General features: G+C 43.0%; 1 protein-coding gene across 1 annotated transcript in view; it reads left to right on the top strand.

The window, feature by feature from the left end:
• The window catches only part of MED16 (mediator complex subunit 16), a gene marked incomplete in the record, with an annotated part of 716,440 nt that overhangs the window by 140,855 nt on the left and 551,534 nt on the right, over positions 1–24,051 (top strand).

Below are 24,051 nucleotides of genomic sequence, written 5' to 3'. Positions count from 1 at the left end.
GGAGCACCTAGCGGCATGGGAGTCCATTACATCGTACCGTTGGGTACTTCGGATTATATCCAGAGGTTACAAGATCCTCTTTCTTCATGTCCCAAAGTTAAAAATCCTCCCCGATGTTCCACCCGATCAGAGGGAGGCCGCTTCAGCAGGAATTGTCCATCTGCTGAGAAAAAGAGCCATCCAGCCCGTCCCCCCAGACCAGATCGGATCAGGGTTCTACTCCAGGTTCTTTTTAGTGCCAAAAAAGACGGGGGACCTAAGACCCATTGTAGACCTGTCCCTGTTGAACCTGTCAGTTCCCAAAGAGAAGTTCCGGATGGTCACTTTGCAGTCCATCCTCCCCCTTCTAGGGGAGAATCCCTGGATGTGCTCTATAGACCTCAAGGACGCGTACTACCACATTCGGATGGACAGATGATCCAGGAGGTTTCTTCGCTTCCGGCTGGGAGCCAGTCACTACCAGTTCAGGGTCCTTCCCTTTGGTCTCGCCACAGCCCCCAGTGTGTTCACCAAAGTGTTAGCAGTGGTTGCGGCCCACCTGAGGCTTCAGGGGGTGCAGGTCTTTCCGTACCTAGACGACTGGCTTCTCACTGCCCCAACAAGGCATCTACTCTCTTTGGCAAGAGACTCCTTCCTTCGTCTAGCTCCCAAGCTAGGCATCACGGTAAACATAGAGAAGTCCAACCTGGTCCCTACTCAAACAATAGAATTTATAGGAGCCAGGTTAGACACGAGAAATTTAAGAGCCTTTCTCACAACCGACAGGGTTCGGTGTCTGCGACTCCAGGTGCGGGCCATCCTTCACTCCAGCTCAACACCTGTGGAATTGATCCTGAGGGCGCTAGGGTCTATGGCGGCAGCGATTACTCTTCTTCCGCACGCCCGCTTGAACATGCGGGTGCTTCAGTGGACACTTCACGTGCAATGGTCATTTCTCTCCCTCCCCCTGTATCATCCCATTGCAATCAGCAAGGCTTGCAAGCGGTCTCTCTTGTGGTGGCTCCATTCTCCGGACCTCCACAGGGGCCGCCCCTTTTTGCATCTCCCCCTCTCGCCATGGTGACCACGGATGCTTCCCGCCTCGTGTGGGGGGGCATTTTGCGGGCCGGATGGTCCAAGGCACGCGGAGCGATTCAGAGACCTCCCTGCATATCAATGTTCTGGAAATGAGGGCGGTGCTCTTGGCGTTGCAAGCACTTCAGGCCCTCCTTCCCCTGGGAACAATTGCGATTCAATCAGACAACATGTCGGTGGTCTGGTACATCAACAAACAGGGGGGAACCAGGTCTTACCCTTTATGTCGAGAAGCCATGAGAGTGTGGGAATGGGCGATCTCCACCAACCACTTTCTCATCACAACGCATATTCCGGGTCGGACCAACATCCTAGCGGACAAGCTCAGTCACACCATTCTCTCCCCGTACGAGTGGTCTCTCAATTCTCAAGTAGGGAAACGTATCTTCGCACAGTGGGGGACTCCCTGTTGCGATCTCTCTGCTTCTTCTTTAAACGGCAAGTGCAACAGTTTTTTCGCTCTAATCCCCCCTCCAGTTCATTCTCCGAGAGACGCTCTGGTGCATGCTTGGCCTCCCGGTCTTCTTTACGCATACCCCCCCTCTACCTCTGATGCTACAAGTACTTTAGAAAGCCTCTCGGTTGGGGTGCAGAATGATCCTCATTGCCCAGTTCTGGCCTCGACAGATCTGGTTCCCTTACCTAAGGTCTCATTCAGTGAATCCACCTTGGATTCTAGATCCCATTCCGGATCTGATATCACACCCGTCGAACCTGCCAACTCCGAACCTGGACAACCTGAAGTTGACTGCTTGGCTGCTCCAGTTCCACTCCTAATCAGGACTCCCGGTATCTCGTCCCCAGTTAAGGCCATTCTGGTAGAGGCCCACAAGCCCTCTACCAGAAAAATTTACCGCAGTAAATGGAAGCGGCAAGACCTAGATCCTTTCACGGTTCCCCTTCCTTTGGTTCTAGATTTCCTTACTACTCTCTTTAATGATGGCACCAGTAGTTCCACGGTCAAAGTTCAGCTGGCGGCCATATCTCATTACCATGTTGGACACGATTCAGGGTCTCTTATGTCGGCTAAGTTATGCAAAACCTTCCTAAAAGGCACCTTTTTGCTCAGACCCCCTGTCAAAGAAACGGTTCCCCTGGGATCTTTCCTTGGTACTTCAGGCCTTGACCGCTCCCCTTGAACCTCGGCCACAGTCGATCTTAAATACTTGTCCTTTAAGACTGCTTTTTGGTAGCCATTACTCGCTAAGAGAGTTTCAGAGCTTCAGGCCCTGTCCATGAAACCGCCTTATTTGATTTTTCATCCGGACCGGGTGTACCTAAGGATCAATCCCTCCTTTCTTCCTAAAGTAGCTTCGGAAGCTAACATTAATCAGTCCATCAACCTCCCAGTTTTCTTCCCTAAGTATCAAAACAAAGGCGAATACAAGCTGCATTCCTTGGATGTTCACAGGCAGCTTCGTTTTTACTTTCATAGGACAGTTGGTCATAGGCAATCAGACCAGTTGTTCATTTCTTTTGCCAAATTCAATCTGGGTAAACCAATTTCCAAAGTTTCTTTGTCACGCTGGATTTCTCAGTGTATTCTGTTGGCGTACCAAGCCTCTGGGAGGCCCGCACCAGAGGGAGTCCATGCTCATTCGACCCGGTCTGTGTCTACTTCAGCGGCCTTTAAGTCTAGGGTTCCTCTGGATGACATTTGTTCAGCAGCCACTTGGGCTTCATCTCATACCTTTATTACTCATTACAAGTTGGACGTCACTTCTAGAGGTAGAGCATCCTTTGGATCCGCTGTGCTCCGGAATATCCTTCCATGATGGCCACCCAAGATTCAGGTAGCTGGGGACTCTGTCCCACAGGTTGCTGACAAATGAATTCTCCTACTTCAGATTTAGAAGTTATGTACTTACCATAACGTTCCATCTGAGTAGGTGGATTCATTTGTCTGCAACCATCCCACCCTCCTATCCCCCTGGCCTTGTCAGTTTCCTGCATAGGGTGTGTTACCCTTTGGTTAGGGTAGTTGGTGCAGGGCAAACTCGATCTGAGGTCATGTAGGGAGAGCAGGGCATTGTGGGTGAGGGGAGGAGCTAGGAGCTCAGATCCATAGCTGGATAAACCATGCCGGTTCGGATCCGATATCGGATCCATACCCACAGGTTGCAGACAAATGAATCCACCTACTCAGATGGAACGTTATGGTAAGTACATAACTTCTAATTGCAACATGGTGCTCAGAGGAGAGGGCATTATCTGCCATGTTTTCAAGGACTCGTACATCATCTTCACTTTGGAGTGGGATGTTATTTTTACTATAAACTGGATAGAGGGATTGCTTACTGAATGCAGCAGTATTGCATTTTTATGGTTTAGTTTCATCCCATTTTTGTGCAAAAGGTATCAACATGGGTGAACTCAGTTTGGAACTGATGCAGGATGACACCCAGATTACAATGATCTTCAAGCTTGGTTAGTTAGAGATCCCTATTTTTGATTTGGAGATCTGAGGAGTAGATGCCACATAGCAGAGGTCCCAGTCCTAGTACAACTCCACGAGGAACTCAACTGGTCACATTCATGCTCTCTGAGGATACCCCTGCCACCCTCACTGTGTGGTTTCTGTCTGTTAGCCATTTGGCTCTCCATCTAACTACATGAGGATCAATGAGGAGTGATTTCACTTGTTAGTATGTAGGCATATGGTATGGTATCAAATGCCTTTACAAGGTCAAGGTATGCTCTGTGGACTGCATGACCACTATCCAAGGTTTGTGTTACCCTTTCATAGAAGATTACCAGTTTCATTAGACCTTAAAGCCAAACTGCTGATGGTCAAGTCTTAAAAGAATTTTGAATTCGTATTATATCTGGTCATATCTGACTTGTTCCATGGCCTTGCAGATATGCATTGTCAGACTAATGGTTCTGTAATTTGTGACCCATGCTGGGCCACCTTGTGACGTGGCATCATAAGTGCTGTGTATCCTATCCCAGTGACAATGTTAGTGGCTAAGGTCAGGTTGAATAGCTGTATGAGTGGGTCTACCATTGCATGTTTAATTCTGTTCACAAAGTAGCCAGGTATATTATCAGTTTCCGTGGTGTATTTTTAATTTTGGAAAGTACCTCTAGCAAGTGTTTAGTGATGATGGGGTGGGGGGAATGGTCGAAGATCTTCTGCAGTAAATAGATTTTGAATAGTTGTCTCAGGGATGATATTGGCACTGAATTTGTCTGCTAGTAGGTTAATGATATCCACTGGACCCAGGTGGGTTGTCATTTTGAACAAGTTTAGAACAATGTTGTGTGTTCCTTGATTTCCTGACATAACTAGTAAATGGTATGTAAGTGTCCTTCACTCCTGATGCTAGTCTAAGTTCATGGGAAGCCTTTATTTTCCTGATGCTATTTTTCAGTTCCTTTAATATCTTTGTTGAAATTAATCTTGATTTGTGGGTCTTCAGTTTTGCTGTATACTTATTGTATTGTTTGTTATGCATGTGGACCACCTGATTGACTTCCCATTTTTTTGTAGACCTGATAGTGACTGTCAGGTTAATGCATTATCTGGGTGAGCATAGAATTTGTTTGCATAACTGCTGTGTCAATATTTTGGGAGGGGGAATACAATTAATTTTGAATTTTTTTAGACCTCATCTTAGAATAGTATAGAAGGTTTGTACATTTTTGAAGTCCTTGGATAATGTAATGTTTGCATTTGATGGTTTTGAGACTTGTAAGAAGCTTACTAGTTTGTGATTGATTAACTGGCGAAGGATATACCAAGGAGTAGTATATACAGATGCTATATTCGTCAAGACCAGGTCAAAAATATTTTGTCCTGTAGTGAGTTCTTTGATTGGTCCAAGGAGCGTGCATTTACGAAATCAAAGAATTTTCAGGAAATATCCTACATTTGAGGTATAGATATCCAAGTTTATCTTTTGGGAAAGCCTCCCAGGACAATGGAATTCCCATTAACTGGAGGTTCATCTGGTATATTTAGGATTTAACATGGTTTTCATAGTGCAGCAAAGGGTGCCCTGTAACGTGCTATGATCAGATAGTTGGTCCTGTTTATTGTGGTTTGTGTGTCTGGGAATATGTAGGCATCTGGCTCAAGGAATGTAATCATTAACAAATATGGATACACTGCCACAATTTCCACTGGGTGTAAAGGTATGGGGAGTACAAAAGCCTGGTATAGGTGTGCTTAATACACTTTTTAACCCATGTTCTGGTAATGTTCTCATGAATGTACATCAAATGCTGGAGGGCCTCAAGGTCAGGGAAATTATTATTTAAACTTTTAACATTTGTCATAAGTGGTAATTTAATAATCATGCATTTATATAAATGAAAAAACCATACTGACATAATTTTAGTTGCAAGCATTGTACATCACTTATCTGTTCAGTCAGTGTCAGCCAGACATTACACAGCTCATTCAAATCCTGCTTTTTTTAAACATTATTCCTCCTCTGCATGTATTGTTCTCACAGTTCCCATTTTTTCTATTTGCTCCTACCATTTTCTAAAGATCCCATTTCCAGTTGTTTTATCTCTGTTACTATATTCACTACTTCTAGCACAGTTGGTTTAGACTTTAATTTCCATGTTCTAGTAATTGCATTTTTGGCAGTTACCATAATTAGGCTCAGCAAGGCCTTACTATGTCTAGGCAATTCCGATTCTGTATCACAGCTCTAATTTCCGTAGTTAAACCAGTTTGCTCACCCAGTATTTCTAATTGGGTAGTTTGCAGGGAAATTTTAAAGTCTGCCAACTAATTACACTGCCAGAAAATATGTTCCCAATTACCTCCCCCCCCCCCCATCACACCTCCAGCATTTGCCATCTCCCTGAGGAAAAATGCTTGGGTATTTTATACCCCAAATAGACTCCAGTGTAAGTACTTTCAAGCAAAGGTCCTAAATATTCTAGACTTTGTTGCATATTTTGGAGACGTATATACATCCCCCATTGTTTCTTTGTGAAGTCCTAATCCACTCTCTCATTCCAGTCCTTTCTAACCTCCCGATTGGTTATTACATGCAGTATTTTATATGCTGTACTAATTATTCCTTTAACAGAAATTCCTGTTCTAGATTCTGCTAAAAATTCTACAGTGCTGGTCTTTCACTTAAGATCCCCTGTTTCTTTTTACCTATACTTCGATATCAATCCTTGATTGGGAAGGCAGTCAGTAGCCTGCAGTACAAATTTTTGGCTTCTTCCCGTTCTAAAACCTTTCCCTCTGTAATTATTTGCTCCCAATATCTTGGTTCTTTGCCATTTTTCTCCAGTAAATTCCATCCCCTCTTGCCTATTGTCTGTATCCCTAATTGCAGACATCCCTATTGGCAGAATCTCCTTTCCCCATTCCCATGTTGGTTTAGTTTTTAGAATACTTTCTGCTACTTTATGAATATAATATGCTGTATGATTATTCTTCTCAAAGATTTGCATGCAAATCCCAGTCTTTCCTTGTTGCTTTTGCTTCCCCAATTTCATCATCCTCCCTTTCCACTTTGAATTATAACTTTCTGCTTGTGCTATGTAGGCATCTGGCATGGGAGATGGAGGTGACGTCTGGTCCTTCAGATGAGTCTCAAGCAAAAAAGGCCAAGAAACCTCTGCCTGATCTTTCAGCTGCGTCCTCTCTTCTGGGCATCTCACCCAAGGCCGATGTACACCCCAAGGCTGTACTGGAGAGGAGGTGGCTGTCCCTTCAATGGGTACCACAGGGGAAACCCCTGAAGGAGTATACCAGCATGTCCATGAGAGAAGTGCAGGCGTCCGGCTCGGATGAAAAGAGGGAACCATGGCTCGTTATTTCTGAAGGTCCAGTTGGCGTCTGTGCATGAGGTTGTGCTTACTGACATTGGGCCCTTCCACCATCCATCACATGGAAGCTCCTAAAAAGAAAAAAATTAGACAAAGCATGTTGCTCCTGCTCCATGAGAGCAAGCTCCTGATTAGCAGGCTTTCTCACAAAGCCTTTTCAGTGCATTCGTGGCCCTGCCCATCCAGGGCCATCCACTCCCCTCTCCCTTCATCTCTCTTGCTGCTTGGAATTGGATCACCCAGGACTCTTGGGTCCTCTCCATCACCCAGAAAGGTTATTTCACAGTTTGAAAAATGTATCCCTCCTTGAGAGGCATCTCACAACCACCAAAAGAACAATTGATATTTTTCCCTCAGGTCATTTTGGATCTTTCTTGGGGGACGATTTAAGAGGTCCCTTCCTCCCAGCAAGGGAAAGATTTGTATTTCAGGATGTTTTTGGTCTCCAAGAAGCATGGCCCCTTTCCCATTTAAACATCTTTCTTGAAAGTCCCCTCCTTTCGAATGTTGACTTTGCCCTCTCTTCTTCCTCTCATTCTTCCCCAAACATTCATGGTGTCTTTAGACATCAAAAACCCTTATCTTCACACCCCCATTCACCCTCAGTTCAATAAATTTTTACATTTTTTGTTGCTTCCTCACATTTTCAGTTTTGTGCTTTGCCATTTGGTCTCTCTACAGCACCAAGGGTCTTCACCAAATGCTTGGCTGCTGTCATAGCATTCTGCAGACTGCAGGGAATTCAGGTCTTCCCTTATCTAGATGATCTTATCCAAGCCCAGCCCTCAGACCTACGTCAGGAAAATCTTTCCTTCACTATTTCCCGTCTGGAGAGTCTAGGCTTCACTATAAACTATTAGAAGTCCTCTGTGATCCCTTTGCAAGACCACTTTTCTGGGCTGCAGGATCAAAACAAACAAGATGTTAGCTTCACTGCCCACAGAAGAGGTGCTGTTCCTCACTTCCTACTTCCAGAGCATCTTACTTTTTCAATCTCTGACTGCCAGGCACTTCTATACTTCCAGGGGTTCATGGCATCTATGATCCCAATGCTCCCATTGGCAAAGTTGGACATGAAGAAAATTCAATAGTTCCTAAAGACAGTTTGGATGCAGCTCTTCCACCTTCTAGATTTCATGATTCCACTCCTACCTTGCATAAAAAAGGAGTTGGATTGATGGATCCTTCAGGTGACCAAAAACCTTGGTCTCCCCCTACAGCCATCCCTCCCCTCTAAAGAGTTGTACACAGATGCTTCAGACACAGGATGGGGTGAGACCCTACAATCCTGGAGGGTCAGGGATGTTTGGTCTTCAAAACAGAAAAAGGAACATATCAACGTAAGAGACGAGGGTCCTAATTTTTGCCCTACAAATCTTTAAACCTAATATAACTCCAGCAGTCCTGAGGTGGTTCACAGACAACACCACTTTCCTTTGGTACATCAGCAAGTGGGGGGATTGAAGTCTTACCTCCTATACAGACTGTCCCTACATGCCTGGGAGTTAGCCTTACAAAGTCAAGATTCCCTTCAGGCAGTTTACCTTCCATTAGCTCGGAATGTGGCAGCAGACTTATTAAGCAGGTCCATGACCCAATCACATGAATGGATGTTACACAGGGATGTGTTTCTCGACCTCATCCATCATTGGAGAGCGCCTCAGGTAGATCTTTTTGCCACCCCTATGAGAAGACAATTTCCAAAATTTTCTGCCAGGGTTCCACATCCCTTGGCCTGGAAGGTAGACGCTCTGTCATTCTCTTAGAAGGGAACATTTCTGTGTGCATTCCCCCCTTGACTCTCCTCCAAAAGGTCCTACTGAAGATTCAGCAGGATCAACAAAAAACTTGCTGGTGACTCCCTTTTGGCCGAGTCAGCACTGGTTCCCCCTTCTCCTGCACTTGGCCAGGGACAATCATCACAAGTTACCCCACAGGATGGCCCTGTTTTGTGATTTTTGATTGGCTCATATGCTGGTGTACGACTGTGGTGGTGGTGCTGTGGTAGCGTTGTCACCTCAGATGTTGCCCATTCGATTCTCAGAGCATCTTCTGTGTGGCGACATGCGTGAATGGGCGTTCCTTCGTTGAAGGTTGTGCGTTAGGCCCGGCAAGCCAGCACGTAAAAATCTACTGCCAATCATTAGTGGACCAGAGTTCCGCTGTGGCGACCCTAACCAGGAAAAGCCGAAAGACATTTTCATATGCTGGTGTACAAGACATGGCAAAACAGCCTCTTCTGTTCAATGCGGAACAGCCCGCTGTTTCGCACTGAACAGAAGAGGCTCTGGTTTGCCATTTTTGATTGGCTTGTATATGAGCCAATCAAAAATCACAAAGCATATTTCAAGCAACCAGAACATACACTTAACCGGCATCTACCAATTCCCATGAAGAACTGTTAAGCGAGACTTTACTATACATCTTCAGCTGTCCACTCTGAACCTGGGTGTGGGTGATAAGGATTTAATTCCCTTTAGACACCTGTTTTTGGAGGGCATGCTTCAAGTTCTGCAGGAAGCTAGAATTCCCAGTGCTAAGAAATCCTGTGCTTCCAAATAGAAAAGGTTTTACATCTGGTGCCGTAAGAAGGATCTGCGGCCACTGTCAGTGGATGTCCCAGTGGTTTTGTCCTATCTGTGTGAACTGATGAAAGGTGTGCTGTCCTATTCTTCGGTGAAGGCTCACCTTTCAGCCACCTCAGCTTGTCTGTGCCCCCTCCTTTAGCCTGAAGGTTAGAGGTTAAACTGTTCCTTGAAGGTGTCCTTCATATTAGATCACTAAGGAAACCAGTCCCTCCTCCTTGGGATCTCAGTTTTGTGTTAGAGGAGCTTACGTTGGCACATTTTGAACTAGCAAGCTCCTCCTCCTTGCAACATTGCTCATGGAAGACAGTTCTGCTAGTAGCCATTACCTCTGCCAAAAGGGTCGCTGAGTTGAAAGCTCTGATGTCTAATCTCCCTTCATAGCCTTCCCCAGAGACAGGGTATCCTTGCATGCCAACCCTTCCTTTATGCCCAAGGTGGTCAATGAATTATCCTTAATCAGTCTTTTAACCTTCCCATCTTTTTTTCCTTGGCAGCAATCTCCCAGTGAGGGAATTCTGCACACTTTGGATGTGCACAAGCAACTTGGATACCACCTTGATAAAACAAACTTGTCCATAAATCTGAACACCTGTTTGTGACCTACCACCCAAGGGCCCTGGGTCAGCCAGTTTCCAAGCAAACTATCTCTTCCTGGATGGATTTCTAAAGCTATCTCCTGTTATTCAGGTAATTGTAAGAGCCTTTCTTCATGAGGGCACACTTCACTAGAGCAGTATCCTCCTCTGGGGATTTCTTTAAAGGCTTAGACACTTGCTCTATCCTAGAGGTGGCTACCTGGTCCTCGGTTCATACTTTCACTAAACAATAAACTTGATATCATCTCCAGGTCCAGGGCTGGTTTTACATGGATTTATAGAAAAAGCTTCTGCTTCTCCTCCTCCCCAGCTTTCCCAAGCATGAACTTTGGCATTCTCCCTAACGTGATGAATACTGTAGCATATGAATAGAAGGACATAGAATAGTTGTGTAAAATCTTATCATAACCATAGATGTCCTCCTCTTCTATATGCTGGAGTATTGCTTACCCCCCCCCCCCCCGTTCCCACTGATGCTTGCCTGTTTTTCATTTTATCTTGCTGGTATAAAAACATTACATTTGAGTGAATCTCTGCTTATCTTGCTAGAACTCCATTTGTCCCTGACGGAGAGTGCTTCTTAAACAATCTAAATTACAGAGCTACAGTAGTATATTTTTGTACTTTATCTAACTGTCCAGTGTTTCTTATCAGTACTGCAATGGTTGTATTTATTTGCTTATCAGTACTGCATTGTTTATTTGTTTAATAGTTCTGCACTAGTTTACTGCATTTTTTTATTTATTTGACTGAATTATTTACTTTTCTGTGTCCCCATTTATATATTTGCTGATCTGTGGTTAAATTTTTTGTTTTATTCCACCCTCCCACCCAATTGTTGTGTTTTTATAGTTTGTGGTTTTGCTGTTGCTTGTCCCTACTGTAAATTTGATAAGGGACACTCCTCCCAGTCCCATCTCATCAGATCATTCTACCTAATGCAGAGATCATTTGGGAAGGTCAAACCCCTTAGTCCCTTAACCTTGAATTTTTTTCTGTTCCTCCTTTCTCCTTTTCCACTTTACTAACAAAAAAACCCAACTTTATTCAACTTCTTTTACTGTATTTGTGTTTCATCCTCCTCCATTACTTCATCTTGCTTTTTCTGCAACTTGCTGCAGCTTGTTCTTTAAAGTTTTCAGTTGCATCGTTTCTGTTGCATTTGTTACTGCTTGTTTATAGGCTGTTTAAATTGTGTTATTCTAAGCCTCTTCGTTTTGGTTTAACCACTTGTGCTTTAGGTTTACCCCTGAGCTCTCCCCGGCCTTCTCTCTCAGATTCTGAAAAATATAGACGGACAATTTCCTACAGTTTCTCATGTCAGTATGTTTGATGTGGGCATCCTGAGACAGTGTAACAACTGCCTTATGTACACAGACAACCACCTACTACTACCACCTAGGAAAACAATTTGTGAGAGATGCAGTTACATTAGGAATCTAGAGTCCATGCGGTCTCCCTCACAAGCCAGTATATCTGGCACTGAGAAGATTGTCAACACAGTTGCTACACCTCAAACACCACCCAAATGTACACAACACACTCCTGCATATGTGGAGGTCCTCAACAAAAACATACCCACACAAAGGAGACCTCTGAGGCAAAAACACATGTGATCTCCACAGCCCCCCCCCCCCACACCACATACCATGCATAGTTCACACACCTGTGTCTCACAACCAGTAAGGGTTAACCATAAACCCAACATATTAGTCAAAGTAGACTCCATTGTGAGACACACATATGTACCTCTCACCAGGCTGGATAAGGAGAAAGTCACAGGTAGTTGTTTGTCAGGGGCCAGAATGCGCCATATCACACATGCACTCAATCCTCTCAACATCAGGTACTGTTATGACTCTGCCATAGTTCATGTTGGTGTGAATGACTTGAGACGTACCTCCCTGGACTATATGAAGAGAGACATGATTGAACTCGCTGAATGTGTCTCAGGCAGGTATGTCCCTAGCCTTAAGCAGCATTCTATCATCACCCAGAATGATGCCTCGATACAAGCAGAAAATTAAGAAAAAACAGCACACAGTGTAAAAACGAAAATACCAAAAGGAACACTGTAGGAACTCGAGGAAGACCAAATAAAACCTCAAAACTTTAGTGTGCTAAACAATTTAATTCCACCGCTTTCATCAGACTTCATCAGAAATACATACAACTAAAGACTTCCACACTTTAAATAATGCGCAGCATTAATCAATTAATTACATACTCAATAAACCAATTAGCAATAAATATACATTTAAAAGCATGTAACACTTTGTAATACAATTTAAACTGAAACATGATAAAACATTAAAAAAAAAAAACATGATATGTATAATACTTATGAATAATACATGGCTTATCAACCCTTGTGAATAAAACTAACTTTCTGTCTTCCAAAAAGCACTTAATGTTGACTGATTCATTTAGTCCGGGTGGACTATCAGCCCCTAATCTGAGTTGCCACAGGGTCTCTTTTCTTTTGACCCTGTTTTTTATGGTGCCCCCTCTTAAATCTTCAGCAAATGCTCTAAAATAGAAAATAGAAATTTTTTATACCTAGTACATAAACAAACATGCCTATAAAGAGCATTGTTGTCATCCTTCACCTTGATGGCATAATAGTGTTCTTTTATACGTTTGCTCAGCTGTCTAGTGGTCATCCCAGTATAGAATGCTGTACATCCCGAACACAAGGCAATGTAAACTGCATTAGACGTTTTACAAGAAAACCTACCTGAAATATAGTCTTATCTTACATTGCCTTGTGTTGTGCTCTTTATAGGCATGTTTTTTTATGTACTAGGTATAAAAAATTTCTATTTTAGAGCATGTGCCTGAAGATTTAAGAGGGGGCACCATGAAAAACAGGGTCAAAAGAAAAAAGAGACCATGTGGCAACTCAGATTAGAATTGATAGTCCGCCCAGACTAAATGAATCAGTCAACATTAAGTGCTTTTTGGAAGATAGAAAGTTAGTTTTATTCACAATGGTTGCTGAGCCATGTATCATTCATAAGTATTATATATATCCTCAGGTTTTTTTAAATGTTTTATCATATTTCAATTTAAATTGTTTTACAAAGTGTTATATGCTTTTAAATGAATATTTATTGCTAACTGGTTTATTGAGTGTGTAATTAGTTGATTAATGCTGGGCATTATTTAAAGTGTGGAAGTTTTTAGTTGTATGTATTTCTGATGAAGTCTCTTTCATGAAAGCGGTGGAATTAAATTGTTTAGCACGCTAAAGTTTTGTGGTTTTATTTGGTCTTCCTCAAGTTCCTACAGTGTTCCTTTTGGTACAAGCAGAAAGTGATTGACTTTAACAATTGGTGTAGTTTCTGGTGTCATTCCAGGGGGATCCAGTACCTGACAGCCTGGGAAGATATGATCAACAGACCATGATGCTTTGCCAGAGTTGACCTGCATCTGTCTCACTTGGGCTTCTGGCTTCTAGAAAAGGCACTTGCCTCCCTCATAGTGCCTTTTTTCGAAAAAGTGATGAGGTTAAAACATCTTGACATCTATGCAGTCACAGAAACCTGGTTCAAAGCTGCAGAGAGCACCCCAGCCATACCTAGTTACTAATTCTATCATAGAGTCAGACCCAGACTGTGGGTAGTAAAGCCAAAGGAGGAGGAGTTTCAATATATATTAAAGATATGCACACCTCCAGGCTGGTCAAACATTGTGACGCACTGGAGACACTCCAGGTGCAGTTAACGATTGACAAGACCCCTATACAAATCATAGCTAGCTACTGGCCCCCAAATCTGACTCAAGATGCCGAAACTGCCTATCTAGACCTCTTCAAATCTATCACGATTCAACCCTTTACCCTGATCCTGGTTGACTTTAATTACCCAAACATAGACTGGAAGAACTACTTGTGACAGAACACCAGTGCCCAGAGATTCTTCGATTTTTGTCAATGCAAATGCTTTGGAAAAGCTAATTGATAACCCCACAAGAGGTGATAATATCTTGGACTTGGTATTAACCAACATGACTAACCACTGCAGCATCCCTGCAATATCATCCTCCCTTGTAAGATCTGACCCTAAAGCAGTCACGTTCGAAGTCACCATCTTCCCCAACCCCCCTCCAGCTAGGGTCAAACAAAAAAAACTTCTCCAAAGCTGACTTCAGCCTTCCGATGGATGGTATAAACAGCTTCACAGCCCCTCCCACTCACTAGGAACTGGCACCAGTATCCAAAACTATATGCACATTTATATGGATGCATGGAATCAGGAATACCTGACAGGGCTAAGTCATCTTCCGCAAGGAAGAGTAAACCTGTCTGGTGGACATCTGCAATAAGTAAACTCTATAACGGAAGAAAAAAATTGCTGTCCAGGACCAAGAAGGAGCAGGTGCCCAATTGGAAGAAATCTTTCCTTAGCCTAAAGGAAGAGCGCTAGTGAAATCCTCCAAAGCAAACTTTGAGTCCAAATTGACCACATCTACTAGAGACGGTCATAAGGCCTTCTTCACATACGTCCATAATCTCAAAGGTAGCACCCAGATTTGTTCAGAACTGGTGGTCAAGGACATCACATATATAAATGCCGTAGATACAGCAAACGTGCTGGCTGACAGATTCAGTGAAAATTTCACCCCTCTGCCCCCCCCCCCCCATCAGTATATCAGGACATCCCTAGATACAAGGGGAAGGGGGCAGGCACTAGGAATCAGGTCATCACTGCTGCCTCAAAGGCAAAAAATATAGCCTCCATGGGACCCGATAACATCTCAGACTGCATCCTAAATGCTAAATGAACTCGGGCAGGAACTTGCAGCACTATTAGGCATCCTATTCAACCAAAGCCTGAGTAGCAACTCTGTCCCATCTGGGTGGAGGACAGCCACTGTCATCACTTTACACAAAGGTGGAGTGTCCACCGATCTGGGAAATCAGCCTAACTAGCCTGATCTGCAAGGCCATGGAACAGATTATCATGGACCTCATTAACAAGGATATTGGCAACCTCCAAACATTCGATCACAGTTTGGCTTTGTCAAGGGGAGGTCATGTCTGTTAAATATGGTCGACTTTTTTGAGACAGTCACCAAAGCCATAGATGAGGGGAAGGCAGTGCACACTGCCTACCTTGACCTGATCAAACCCTTTGACACTTTTCCCCATTCAGGCATAATAGACGAACTCTCTCAACTAGGCATCAATCCGTATGTTACCAGATGGGTAGCTAACTGGCTCACTGATAGAACCCACCTCGTCAAAGTAGGGGAAGCCACCTCTAGTAGTTGACCCGTAATAAGCGGTATACCCCAAGGATCGGTCTTGGGGCCTCTACTGTTTGGGATATACTTTTCTGAGATGCAGACCAAAACCAGTGGGCTATGGCTGACCAAGTCTGCAGATGACTGCAAGCTGGGCGCAATTATCAGTTCCCCTAGTGATGTAGGCATCCTCCAAGAGGGTCTCACCCAAACAAATGATTGGTGCCAGAAACATGACCTTAAAGTGAATGCAAAAAAATGCATCAGCATCCCGTTTGGGGAAGAGTGACTTCCCCACAAATCATTACATTAATAAAATGTCCTAAGCACGCAGTCAGTCGAGGGATTTGGGCGCCCAGATTGAGAGCAACCTGACTTTTGACCACCATGTTGCTTCCATTGTACAGAAAGCTTTCTACATGGCCCACTTATAAGTAAAGTGTATCTCATCCAGGGACAAGGAGGTCATAACATCCCTGTATTCTTCCCTTATAAGGCCCATTATTGAGTACAACGCCCTATTCGACATGTACCTTGCAAAGCACATGCAGCAACTGTAGAGACGACAGAGGTTCCTCACCAGGAGAATCCAGGGCCTCAAAAATCTATTATACACAGACAGGCTAAAAGCCCTTTCTCTCTATTCACCCCTAGCCAAAATAATGGAGAAATGCATACAGAAACAACTATTAGCCCACCTCACCCACAACTCTCTCCTAGCCTCATCCCAGCATGGTTTTAGACCAGCCCACAGTACAACCACTGCCCTTCTCTCCTTCTCTCACACAATAAATCACAGCCGTAATCAAAACCTGCTCTCCTCTGCCCTCTTCCTCAATCTATCTAAAGCATTCGACATGGTAAATCACAGCTTACTCTTAGATTCCCTCAACTCACTCTTCATAGATAAATCAGTATGTAACTGGTTCCACTCATACCTAAATGGTCGACAACAAGCGGTTTTGTTGAAAGATAATCTATCCCCCCTTCTACCTGTGACTCTCGGCGTTCCCCAAGGCTCCATTCTAGGTCCCCTTCTTTTCTCCATATTCATTAATGATCTGCCCAAAATTATACCACAGGCTACCTCCATACAGTACGCAGATGATTCCACACTTAATCTGCACTGCCTCTACTCCAGGAGAATTACAATCCCTAACCCAGTCTACCTTTAACAAAGTAGAAAACTGGCTTAATAATCGTTTACTCCTACTGAACCCAAATAAAACCAAACTATTACTTTTCTCCCCCACCCAAAAGCAAACACCACCAATATTTACAGTCTCTTCAAACAATGGGACTACAATTTCTCCTGAACCAAACTACTAGGCATAATCATTGACAACAATCTGAATTACAATGCCTATATAGACAAAACCATAAAAACAGTAAATGAAAAAATAGGATCCATGTATAGAATAAAGAAATTTCTAACCCCAACTGCCAGAACCACCATAGCTCGCACGCATCTTCTCTCCTCCCTTCTCTATGCCTTACCCATCCTTACTAATCTGTCTAAATCGAACCTCAACAAAATCACCAACTGTTATAACAATATAGCTAGATTTGCCACATGGTCCACATACAGAACCCATCATTGTCATAATCTTCACAACCTAGGTTGGCTAGAACTACCCAACCAAATATACTATAACCAACTCATAGTTGTTCATAAAATCCTCTACCAACCTACCAGTACCCCAATTCTAACTAAAATTATCACCCCCTATAACAACCTAACATCCCTCCGCTCATCCAGCAGAATGCTAGTGCAAACAACCAAAGCAAACAACTCAGCTGGAGATTCTGTGTTCTCCAACTCTACTGGAAAAAAATGAAACTCCTTTCCTCCAGATATAACCTCTAACAGCTCCTTGCCTCAATTAAAAAAAGCTCTAAAGACACACATGCACAAACTCTGGCTATGTCCATGTCTAAACCCCGACTAAACTAAACAAAAATGACACTGTGCCAGTAAAAATAGTTGTGCTCCCATCAAAACCCCAACCAACCCAAAAACATAATAACCAACTATTAATCCTAACTCTCAGTTGTGTCCAACTCCTCCCTCTACAACCTTTTCTTTCAGCCCACATTAAACAAAACCCACCCTGTATACCCTTTTCATTCTTATCTTCCTTGCTTTCTATCTGAATATTAACTGTCAGACACACCCCCACTAAAAGAAAGTCTTCTCTGAATTCATTGCTTCAAAGAAATTGTTTTCTATATCTCACCTATTAGTAACCTACAGATGGCTTCTATCTCTTACCTATTGATAACTTCTTAAACACATTAGAAAATGCATTTTCCTCTCCTCAATTTGTTAACTAAAACTTTGTAAATAGCTGTATTGCTACATTTAAACATCTTGTAACCTGCATTATTATTTGTTACTAAACAACTACACTTTTATGTTGTTGTTACTAAATGCTTTGATAACAATGGAGTTTTTCTCCCCGGGCCTCCGCTGAAAATGGATATGTATCCAGTCGGACTTTCCCGGTTAACAAATGTAAAATAAAAAATAAATAAATAAAATAAAAATATTCTGTTTCATACAGACTCCTCAGAGGTGACCTCTGTCTGGCATACAAGGCGATCTTGGACCCTGGCTGGATGCAAAAGTCAAGCTCCACTCGAGCAACCCACACACACGGACTCAACCTGGTCTGAGACATCAATAGGACTTGTTGGCAGGACATATTTGTGTCCCAGAGCCTCCCCATCTGTGGAATAGACTCCCTCTCCACATCAGGCTGCATACCTCTTTACCCCTTTTTAAGCGCAACCTGGATAACTGGATGGGAAATAGAAAATACATCCCTGGGATTTCACCCATGTCCCTGCTGACAGGGGCATCGGGTGCTGATTTGTCTATACATGGGCTGAACTCATGGCTAGTCTTATAAGGGCTTTAGGGCCAATAGCTTAGTAACTTCCTGTGATCCTATTATATTTCTCAGCTAGGGTCAGGCTGGTGCTTGGAGGTTGATGCATGCTGACTTCTGCTTTATACCCAACGTCTTTATGATCGAGATATGCAGGATGATGTGCAGCATTGCATGTTCCTCATAGTAGCATGCAGACTTTTGTATACTGGCCGGACATAGGAGTCAGCTGGAGGCAAACTCCCCAATATGATGAATACTGCAGCATATAGAAGAGAAGGACATCTATGGTTATGGTAAGATTTTACACATCTGTTCTTTTCATAGCTTCATTTTGTTCATCAAACTTTTTTATTTCCCCCTTAGCATGTTCTGAATCAAAAAAATTATTTTGTCCCTCCAGGAAATAATGTTATAAAAATAGCTGAGTAAAATAACTTGAACCTCACGCCTGCTTTTCGACATTCACTGATTAGTGGAGTAAATTTACTTCTCTCCTGCCTGGTGTACAGCAAGTAATCATTTTCACAAACACATTTTTAGTACTTTGTCCTTCTGCCACAGGTTTGTCAGAATTGATTCCTCCTGCTGGTAGGATTGCATCTTTTTTATTGGTTGCTTTCTCATGGCCAGGTTTGGAACATACACACAATGTGTCCTTTCAGTTAACAACTCCCGCTGTGGAAAACTAGTCCATTTCCATATTTATGTTTTCATAAAATTAATAGTTTGTTCCTTCCAGCTTCTCTGATAGAAATATTAGTTTTTTTCCCTATGTGCTCTGTCCTCTAACTCCATTATTTTTTAAACATCTTTTCTTGAGCAATCTCCTATTCAGCCCAGACTTTTCTTCATTTCAGCTTCTGATTTTTGCAGTTTTATCACCTCATCTGAATATCTGTTTAAAGCTTATTCCATTTTTTTCCATCCTTTTTTTTATTTGAGTTGACATACTCCATCGTTGTTTTATTTATTTTAATCAGCTCTGAGCACATTTGACTTATTTTTACCTCTAGGTTACTGGAAGTCATGTCTTGTACCAAAACTGGAACTTGCACTGCTTTTTGTTGAACAGCTGCAGAATTCTTCCCAGCCATTGTTTTTCCTCATGTTTTTTGTCCTTAGTATTATTTCAGGTTCTCTGAGTTTCTTGTTTTTTGCTGGCAACCAGGCAGTGTAGTCACTATCCAGTTACTGAAATTTAATCCAAAATATGAGTTTACTGACTGTTCTGAGTTTCTGTTTTCTCACTGGGAGAGCTTGAAATTCAGCTGTTACTCAATTTGCAGCCACCTTGGAAGTCCTTTAGTAGAGCCACCGTGACATGGTCCAGTACTTGATTTGTTTTGTTAGTTATGATGGAAGATCCATTAGCTGGACTAGATGTTTGGACCTCCAGGATGCTTGTGTGCATAAAGATCCACAGGCAGTGCAAAAGCTTCCTGTGCTTCAGGTCTGGAGCCAGTCATTTCCAGTTTTGGTCACTTATATGTGGTGTCTTGTGTGCCCCCTGAGTGTTTATCAAAGGTGTCCTTCATAGAAGCTCACCTTTGCCTGCAGGGAGCTTAGGTGTTCCCCTAGGATGATTGACTACTTGTTGCAACTTTTCAAGATTGTCTCATTCTGATGCGAGTCATTAATCTGTCCTTTTCTGTCTCTGGGCATCATGTTCCCAAATTCCATCTGAAGGCATCACAGTACCTAGTGTTCACAGGGTGAAAGTTTGACTCTGTGGACTGCAAGGTCAGACTTTCCATAGACCGAGTTTAGGTTTTGATCTCACTTGCTGCTGTTTTGGATTTTTTTCTACTGTCGACATTTCAGTGTCTCAAGGTACTGGGCCCCATGGCAGCAGCATTCCAGTGATTCTCTTAGCAGTGTGTTACATGAGAGTACACACTGAATCTATTGATCGTTGGTGGCAGACTAGATGGGAGCACACGTTCTCCTTATATAAAGTGTGCATGCGACACCTGTTCTGGAGGTTGAATGCTGACAATTTTTCCTTTGGTATTTGCTTTTATCTCCCCACCATCCCCAATATTGGACAACAGTTGATGGACTTGTCAGTTCAGGGATGATGGTGGTAGTGGTGGGGGCATTACAGTGTGCAAATGGTTCAAGGAGTATGGTTATCTATGAAACTGTCGCTTTATATTATTGTGTTTGAGATGAGCGCAGTTCTTTTTAGGCCTTTTAGGAGTCCTTGAATGCAGGGCTACTATCCATTCAGACCATCTACATGTTGCTTGTGTGATGTATCAGTAACGAGTGGAAACACAAGCTTAGCTGCTGCTCTGGAAGGCTGTTTAAGAATAGGCCATGAACACAATTTCTACTGGTAGTAACTGTTCCCATGGTGTCTTGTCTTTTGGTGGACAGGCTAAGGAGGTGTCTGTCAATGCTGCAAAGTTGGCTCTTCAGTGGTGAGGAAAACCTGCATGTGGATGAGGCCATCTGCTGACTTGTTGCTTTCTTAACCCTCATAAATTGCAATGATTTTTTTTTTCCAAACTCATTTTATGTTATTGTTAGGGAGACCCCAAAGGGATTCTCTGGCCTATCCCTTGCCCAGGGGTGCTTCTCTGCTTTCCCCAGCCTTTTTTTCCAGTTCCAGTAGTTGACTGAGATCTGCCCTTTTGGAAGGGGTCATTTTCTGCTTCTCTGTTTCACAGAGTCCCTGTACAAGGAAATTGCATAGGTGCAAAGCAACAGTTTTCCATTTCCATTTTGTCTAGTATTATGATTCTTGTAAAAACATTGCACAAGTAAAAATACCTTCAGCAACATGACATTCCAATAAAATTGTTTCCTAGCACAAAAATAAAATCTTCACAGAAAAATGCATTTTTTTATGCAGAAAATTAATATAATGGAAGATTTCCACAGAAAAATACTCGTATAACCAGTCTTGAAAAGGTTGCTAGCCAACTGTCAGTTCTTAAAGCCCACAGAGGTTGCACTTTGGAGTCAAGAAAGCTGTAAAGCCATTGGCATCTAAACTGCCTTGTGTATGGCAGTTTGGCTGCATGGCTGTTGTCCTAAAGTGTGGAAAGCTTAGATTGCTGCAGCAGTGATCTAGTAGAACATCTACTGTTATGGTATGTTTACTTACACAACTGTACTTATCGCCTCACATTGTCTTTTTCCCCTTTTTCCTGCTTGTGTTAGCTATGGGTAGTATCTTGTACATTGCCTAGATGTTTGCAGTCAGCTGATATATTCTTTAGACAGGGTTAAGTCTGTCAGAAAACATTCTCAGCTGTTCATCACCTATAAACCCAAGACCTTAGGTCAGAGGGTAGCTAAAGTCATCCTGGCTTAGTGGCTCTCTTTCTGCATCCAGTTTTGCTCTGTTTCCAGTAGTAAGCAGTTGCCCCTTCCATTCCCATTCTGCTAGAGCCTTGGCCTCTTCATTAACTTTCTTCAGGAGTGCTATGGTGGATGTTTTTTATGCAGCTGCTTTTTTGGTCCTCCTTAATCTTCACCAAACATTATGAATTTAACTTGGCTTCCAAATCCAGAGCCGCTGCTTGGCTGAGAGGCATATTGATCTTAGGACTTCTCATCAGGAAGAGCTCAGAATGCCATCCTGGATGTTTCTGGAGGTGGACTTCTATTCAGTATAAAAGTTGTGTGCTTACCATAAAAATAGATTTGTGGGGATGGGTCCATCCTCAGTAATGATCCTTTCCTCCCCTCCTCATCTAGGCGGGATGACTTAATAGGTTCATAGCTGTTTACTAGCTAAAGACCACAGGGGCCTTTTTAAGCTTAGCCATGCATCCCAAATCTCTGACAAGTTCTGGTACCATTGATATGTGTAAGCAGGGGCTTCTGAGATGAAACATTTACGAACAGAGGCCTGGGAGATGAACCATTGACAGGTTGCCTGTGTCTCTTAGAGACATGGGTACCAAGCCAGGGATGAATTTCCTGTTCCCCATCCAGTTGTCCAAGTTGCAGTTGAGTTGGATTAGGAAGGAACTCTGCTTCACATGGATAGGGAGCCTGTTCCATAGACGAGGTAGTCTCTGGAATACATACCTGTCTGTCCAGCAGGTCCTGTTTATATCACAGGCAAGGTTTGTCTTTAGAACTGGTAAGTCTGGTTCTGTTTGTTTTGTGGATATGCAGGAGGTCCATCAGAGTGGAGTCTGACAAGGCCCTGTATGCCAGGCATAGATCTCCCCTCAACAGCCTGTGGGAGACGGAATACAGGGACATGACCTTGAGGCGGTCTGCATAAGACATTTTACTTGCATCCTGTATTCTTTTAGAGGGGAACCTCTGTTGGTTGTACTACTTGTTGGATGTGCCTGGTTAGGTACATACCAAAGGGGACACTGTATTCTATGATGGGGCTGATGAATGCCTAATACAGTGGATCAGTGACTTCCTTGGACCTAGATGCCATACCTTTGTTTATAAGTTGCGCAACATAGAATGATTTTTCTCACTACTGTAGACACGTGCTGGTCAAAAAATAGATTATGTGTGTTCTTAAGTCCCTGACTACTGGACCAACTCCAAGGGGTGTATTGTCAGGTATGATAGTTACCAGGGATGGAGGACTTCCCAATGAATACTATTATGCATTTCTTGGCATTTAGCTTTAGTCTGCGACTCTGATACCAGTTTTTCTTTTTGTATCGGCCCTTCCTGGAGTACATTTGTGTTCGTGTTGGATTCAACGACAGCTCCTAATTTGGAGTTAACTGCAAATTTAGTCAGTTTTGACATTGGCCTTAACTTCAGAGAAGTAAATGCCAAAAAGGAGCATTCCAAGGACCAATCCCTGAGGGACTCCACTTATGACTGGCCTCTTTGTAGAGGTGGACTCCCCAATTCTAACTTCCTGGGTCCTGTCTGTGAGCCAGTTGGCTATCCATCGGGTGACATATGTGTTTGTACCTAACCTCTTGAGTTTGTCAACAGTCCCCAAGTGGGGTATTGTGTTAAGTGCCTTGGGTAGGTCAAGGTAGGCAGTGTGAAGCATTTTGCTCCTCATCCATTGCTTTGGTGACTTTGTCAAAGAAGTCCACCAGGTTGAGTAGGCATGGCCTGCCCTTGATGAAACCAAACTGGGTTGGTTCTGGTGTCCGGATTAAATTATCAATTTCTTTGGCTTCCATTGACCGCAGCTGGTGTGATACGTTTCGGTATACAGGGAGGATTACAGCAGTTTGAGAAAGCATGGAGTGGCCTTAGTCCTAGAAGTGACAGGGGAACCCATTTAGACAGATTTTTTATGGTAAGTATGCAACTTTCATTTTACAAGCAAGGTAGGTATGTCGCATTCAAAAGCTGCTAACATTGTTTGCAAACTTTACATATGGAAGACATTTACAAGTGTGTTTACATGCTCTTCTGAAATGAATACATTAGATACACTGATAATTGAGATATTTAATTTGCAGTACACATAACTCATATAAATACTGTGTTTGTATTGGTGTAGAGTACTCAGCAGAATGGATTGTTGTAATTATGGGACATAACTTGACATTCACCATGTTATGCCAATGAATTGTACGTGAGGGTCGCAGTAGGCAGGAAAATAGAATGGAGAACTGAGGGTAGGGGGTGGGAAAACAGTAATGGGTTATCAGAGCAGTCCCTTTGAGAATGCATTTGGTCTTAGTGGGACACTTATTGACATGCATATAGATTTGGCCCAGAAGCCTGTAGTTTCTCTCTGAGAAGCAGACCAAGATGACTTCAGCCATAAAAATTAGTGTCATACTAGTGTTTGATTATGGTGAAAGTGTTATTTCTCTCACTGGGTGAGTTTTCCCCTTGTCTTTTTCTTTCAATGACCAGGAATTGATCTTTTTTTAATAATCCAAG

This window comes from Protopterus annectens, chromosome 13.part0, assembly GCF_019279795.1.
Source record: "Protopterus annectens isolate FY-2018-M chromosome 13.part0, PAN1.0, whole genome shotgun sequence".
Classification (NCBI taxonomy): Eukaryota; Metazoa; Chordata; order Ceratodontiformes; family Protopteridae; genus Protopterus; species Protopterus annectens.
This window is presented reverse-complemented; position numbering and strand designations above follow the sequence as displayed.